Below are 6,635 nucleotides of genomic sequence, written 5' to 3' on the forward strand. Positions count from 1 at the left end.
ACCGAGTCGATGTGTCCCCATTTAATCTATCTCAACAACCTCTCTAGCTTAGTTGTGTATCTCTATGTTCATATGTACAACAGTTACCATATCGATGTGTCCTTATTTTTATCTATCTATATTTATGATTGTCAGGCCTATTCGCTGCCCTTCTTGAGGTCATACAGGTTTATGAACTGTTGTAAATATTTTACAGAATAGGTTGCACTTAGAGGAGCTACTATGTTTATAAAGGTACTTATACACGCTTCCGCAAAAACATCAGTGAAGGCATCAACGGGAAAATTGTCCAAAAAGCTCTAGATTTATTACAGTTTTGCCAATATAGTCATAAATCTTTTAATTTTGTTAATTAAGTCTTAAATATTTTTATGTTTTATAAATTGAGTCAATTTGACCAATTTTAGTCGAAAATCGCTGACGTGGATGTTAGCCATTTAATGTGACACGGTCGGCACTGACATAGATAATTTTTAATAATATTTTATATTTTAAATTTTTTTGAATTTTTATTTTCTTTCTTCTTCTTTTTTTTTTTTCTTCCAAGCCTTGGCGAGGGTTGCTGGCCAACCCTCGTTGTTACAGGCAAGGTCGGCCGACCCTCGCTAGTCATATGAGAGGGCTGGCCGACCCTCGCCAACCGCAAGCGAGGGCTTCACGGCCACTGGGAGTGGCCGACGGGAGTTGACCGGCCCTTGCTGGACTTGATAAAAAAAGGAAAAGTAAGAAAGAAAAAGAAAAAAGAAACGAAAAGAAAAGAAGAAAAAAAATTCAAAATCATAAAAAATCAATTTCTAAATAAAATTTATAAACAATTTGTCTACGTTAGTGCATGCCGTTCTACGTGGCACTACTGGCATCTATATCAGTGATTTCCAGTTAAAATTGGCCAGATGAACTCAAGCGGCAAAACGTGAAAATGTTTATAACTCAATTGGCAAAATTGAAAGGTTTAGGATTAAATTAATAAAAGTGTAATAGGTTTGAGACTTTTTGAATAATTTTTCCGGGGATCGACTTATCCTCACGAATTGTTATGATGGCCCTCGGGTTCGCGACTTATTTAGGCTTGATAGTCAATGTGATCTTCTCACGTTAGGTAGTAAACAATATTCAAACGGGTACACGTGATAGCTTTACCTTTGAATTACTCTTCAAGCAGGTCACCCTTGTGTAGCCTACCAAATCCTGTTGACTTTCTCACCATGACCATCATTAAATTACTCGGGACTTGCTTGAATTCCGGCTTGCTCGAGTCATTGTTTTTCTATCCTCTTTGCATTGCACGATCCAAAAGGAGTCGCGCTTGCCCTTGATGGTATCGTCCTCAACCTCAGATCCATGTGAAGCAAAGCGAGGAAGCTTTTTGAACTGGCGGCAACGATTTGATGATTTAGATTTGGCGCAACAAGGCAATCTGATCTTCTACTTCTGGACTTAGGCAGAATATAAGAACCAGCAGAATAATGTTAGAAATTAGAACCCACATGATGATGCATGAAATCTCCGGCCAATCTCCGATGACACCGAGCTCATCCGGCTTCCGTGGATGGCCGGACACCTTGCCGTGTGTGTGTGATAACTTGACTCTTGGCCAACAATTTCATTAATTTTAACCACATTTCATCATCTTTCTCACAAAAACTGACTTAAGTATCGGAGGGTCCTCCTAATAGAAATCAAGGATGACTTCCTCCCTCCCTCTTAGGTGTGCACATCCACGGCAGTTGGAGGAGCCTGGTGTCGTCGAAGATCAGCCGGAGATTTTGTCCATCATCAACAACCCATTTGATTTATCATCTGAAGTCATGTAATACCGATTTTTGATAGGCATCACTTTGGCTTTTGTAATCTCACAGTTTTTACAGTTTCGATGCTTACATTGTTGCAACTCCTTATCGACAGATGCTCAAGATGACCTTACCAGAGAATGGATTAAGTGTTACAGCCCGGATACGTCTTTCGGCCCAAAAGGCATTAGAGACGGTCCAATGATCAGGCCAAGCCCACTTAAGTCTTGGAGCCACAAAGCCCGGCCCATCAAGTGCTACTAGAAAGCACTCATGAGTAGATGCGAGCATTTACGACGGCCAACCAGCCCATGACCATCATGCCATGGTCCGATTTCTTCCTTACCGATGCGAGCTTTAAAAGCGGTGCTTCGGGGTATCGGGATGAAGTGCAAGAATTACAGAAGGGATGATGCAATTGGGTCGTGGGATCGGCGCTATGATGCCTGTATTTGGAGTTCGTTGGGCCAGTGATCATCTTTCTTTTTGCCGGCTCGGCTTATATCGAAATCGAGTATTATCGCGTAATGAACATTACCAATTACGGACCAACGCCAGATCACGATTAGGGTCGTTGAAGAGCCTAATTATTGCTCGTAATAATTGGAGTTCGAAAGGGTTCCCCTTTCCGCAAAGATCAAAAGCAAAATTAAAGGGTCAAAAAGGAAAAGAAGGTTAACTTTTTACATTGTAGTCCATGCTACGCTTCTCCAATGTGTAATTGCTACTAATTTTGTTGACACTCGTCATGTCGTCACGCTTGAGAAATTGCGTCTCGTTCATGAAGAGGCCAAGATAATATTGCCTAGCCAAAAGACAACATTGATACCGAATGGATAGACAATGGCTGATTTTATTGAACATAATAGAACTCGACTCCACCTTGTTGTGTAAAACCTGCTTTATCATCGTTGCAGAAGTTTACGTGAGAATATATATACATACGATTGATTCCTGAACTTTAACTCAATGTGCAATGTCGTCCATAAACTTTTAATATATTTAGTGTGGTCCATGAACTTTTTCTCAATGTATAATGTTATCCCCGAGCTTTTTATTTGTACAATATGGTCCATAAACTTTTGATACACGTTCAATTTAGTCCCTTTCGACCAAAAAAAAAATCTTGTTCCCGAATTATATGAAAATATTCAATGTTGTTCCTGAATTTAAATTAATAGAAAGACAATATTGTACATTTTCATATAGTCCACGGACTAAATTAAATAAGTACCGAAAGTTCGGGGTTCACATTTAAAAAATAAAAAGTTTATGAATGATATTACACATTGGGTAAAAGTTCAGGGACCGCATTAAAAAAAATTAAAAATTCAAGGACAATATTGCATACTGAGAACTAGTTTAAGAACTACTTGCATCATTTTCCCAATAAACAAAAGGTAATCCGCATCGAACCGCACTCGACCTCTCCCAAAAACCCAACAACGCAAACCGAAATCACAATCTCGTTCTTTTCCCTCAAGAAAAAAGACATCAAGGAGAAAGTAAAAAGCTGCAATGATTGCCACAAAGTTCGATTCATCACTGTCTTTTCCCCGCACGATTGATTTTGTTTGTTTATCTTTTTATTATTTTTTTCGCCATCGCTTTTTTTGGGAGCAAAAGTAGCGGGGAAGATCATATGGGTGTTAGAGATCATAAAGATCATTGACCAGTTTGTTTTGTCTACTAGCTTAGACCCAAAAGGAAGAATTGCCGATTTTAAGAAAGTTTCGCACCTATCGCATCAAATGCTTGATCTTGTGAGGGATACAACGTTCAAATCATCCAAGTTACTTGTAATTGCGTTCATTTTGATCCTGAAAGAATTTGGACAAAATTTGAATCACAAATTAAGGGTGATAGTTCATTTTAAAAAAAGAACTTCAAATTCTAAGAAAGTTTAGTTCAAATTGGATCAAATGTTCCATCTTATTAGGTTTAGAACTTTCTAATCATTCAATTTACTTATAATTATATTCAATTTTGATTCTAAAAGAACTTCAAATTTAAAGCACAAATTAAAAGTCGCGGTTCGTTTGGATTGCACTCGACCTTTTTCAAAAACTCAACGACACAAGCCAAAATCATAATCTCATTATTGTTGCCACAAAGATCAATTCATCAGTGTCTTTTCCCCGCACTGAGTGATCTTTTTTGTCTGTCTTTTTTAATTTTCCCATCACTTTTTTGGGGGCAAAAAGAGTCGGAAAGATCAAATGGGGATTGAGAACATTATAAAGATCATTGACCAAAGTGTTTTTTCTGCTGGCTTGGACCGTCTGACTCCACTTTCTCTCATTTTTCTTATATTACTTTCGGGAGTTTTCCTTTCTGGTTCAATAAGATACTTAATTTATTGTAATTTAATCGATTCAACTATGCAATAGCACCATCGTCGAAAAAAGAGAGGGACAAAAACCATGCAATATTAACAAAAAATTGCGCCCTCGTTCTTGCTAAATGTAAAATTCTCTAGTGTCAGAAACATGCTTTGGTTCGGGTTTAAGCCAACTCAACACCCATTTTCTGAAATTTTCCCCTAAAAAGCAGATACTTATGAAAAAATTTAAGTGAATTTGAATATCGTTATCTGAATTACGAGGATTTAGGATGTCTAATATCCAGTATGTTGAGGTGCACTTGTGAGAGTGTTAGGTAAAAAAAGCCTCTCATCAAAGATGCGATTTAAGGTCGAGCAATTGATGTATCGGGGTTGGCTCATCACTCGTCTGCTCAAGTTTTTTTGATGAAGGTCAGTCCAACTGATTATATTGAGTAGGCTCGGACTTGGAGTCTTACTAAGAGATCTTCCAGGACGAAGGTATAAGCCAAAAATAAAAAATAAAAAATGAAAATCAAGCCAAACACTCCATCAATTTCATGAGCTACGCCAAGTTGAAGTTCATGCAACCAACAATCATTTCAGAGAAAAGTTTAGGTTTATCAATTAAAGAGAAGCATTGCAACAAGGCATTTGGAATTCTCAGAAAGAGAATTATTGGCCCGCTAAAAGAAACAGAAACTATACATTAGATCCCGTATGAGCTTGAGAAGAGCTGATATATGCCTAGCAAGCAAAAAGAAACCGAGAGAGTCTTTGTACTATTTCAATAAAATGTGTTCATATTTGTCGGTCATAATTTTGTCGGGTTTCCATCGTCGCGTCTGAATCGAGATTCTCTATAAGTGGTTAAGAGCTTTTCATTATTATTAGCTGAAGTAGTAATTCTCGCCATTACCTGTTGCCTTTAATTTCTTCAAGTAAGTCTAACTCCCAATCAACCAACTTTACTGTTGCGAGATTTTGTTGGACCACAGCTTAAAGCGTTGGCTGGACTTTGCTTTCCTTGTGTTTTGTAGGAGCAAAAAAATTTGTAATAGTGTCTTTGTACTATTTCAATATGTTGAAAATTTGGATTGCGCCGAAACATGATTTTGGTATCGATAATAGTTTTTGGTTAGTGATGTGCAAGTGTATATATGTATGGTCTAGTTGATGTAGAGGAAAGGACGAGGATAGGTTATATGCAAATATAGTTGGAGGAGGTGTTGGTATAGGAGGTACATGATATGGAGTTTATTTTAATGCTCCCCCTTGATCCATTTTCGTGATATTCCTAGCATGCTTTGTATCATATCAAACTTGGCTGGGAATTCTTCTTATGATGTCCCATGCCTTTTCACGGCGGAATACATTTTAAACAGATGTCCAGCTAAAGCAATGTAAAATAAAACTCCAGTCGAAGCATGGAGTGGACGGAAGCCTTCGGCGAAGCATCTCAAGGTTTTTGGTTGCATATGCTACGTCCACATCCTTGCTCAGAAAAGGAGCAAGCTTGATGAGAAGATAGAAAAAGGTATCTTCCTCGACTACAACAACCAATCAAAAGGCTATCAGGTCTACAACATAAGAACTAAGAAGCTCATGATCAATCGAGACGTCGAGTTCGACTAGAATGCCGCCTGGAACTGGGAGAACGAGAAGATCGAGAAGAGGTGTGTCACCTTACCAGACATATTATTAGTACAAGAGGAGACAACATCACAAGAAGAAGCTGAAGTGTTGGATTCCACCACTCACGACGTAACACCACCGTCCTCTCCAAGAGTGACGCAGGAAGAATATACTCCAGAGACTCCAATAATGAGGGTAAAATCCCTCAGAAGAATTTATGACTGATGCAACTTTGCTACCTTAGAACCAGAAAACTATCAAGAGGCGTCCAAAGAAGAAGTTTGGATAAAAGCCATGGAGGAAGAGATCAAGATGATCGAGAAAAATGTAACTTGGCAGACACTACAAGAAGAATTCAAGGTACTAAAAAGGTACACACTATTCAACCGTAGACCAACAATAGAAAAAGCTACTCCTCTCCCACGTGTACTACACACTTCCAAATAAACTCTTTCTTCCTTTCTCGTGCTTCTATCTCCCTTGCCTAATATTGCCCTATATTTCACACACGCTTCCGCAAAATTGCTACACAATAAAATGTGTTTATATTTGTCCGTCATAATTTTGTTGGGTTTCCATTGTCATGTCCGAGTCGAGATTCTCTACATGTTGTTATAGCTTCTCATTATTACTAGCTTAAGTAGTAATTCTCACAATTACTTGTTGCCTATAATTTCTTCAAGCAAGTCTAATTTTCGACCAACCAACTTTGTTGTTGTGAGATTTTGTGGGGCCACAGCCTAAAGCATAAGCTGGACTTTGGCCTAAAGCTTAGGGATCCAAAAGCGTAGAATAAGGGCCTGGAAAGATTAGAACTCAGGATCTCTTGTTCTGTTAAGATTAAGACGTGATGTAATACTTTTTAACAACTGTTTTGGATTGTGTAC

The sequence above is a fragment of the Syzygium oleosum genome, unplaced genomic scaffold (assembly GCF_021117445.2).
Source record: "Syzygium oleosum isolate NSW1041296 unplaced genomic scaffold, Sole_v2.1 Sole_v2.03, whole genome shotgun sequence".
In the NCBI taxonomy this organism is placed as follows: Eukaryota; Viridiplantae; Streptophyta; class Magnoliopsida; order Myrtales; family Myrtaceae; genus Syzygium; species Syzygium oleosum.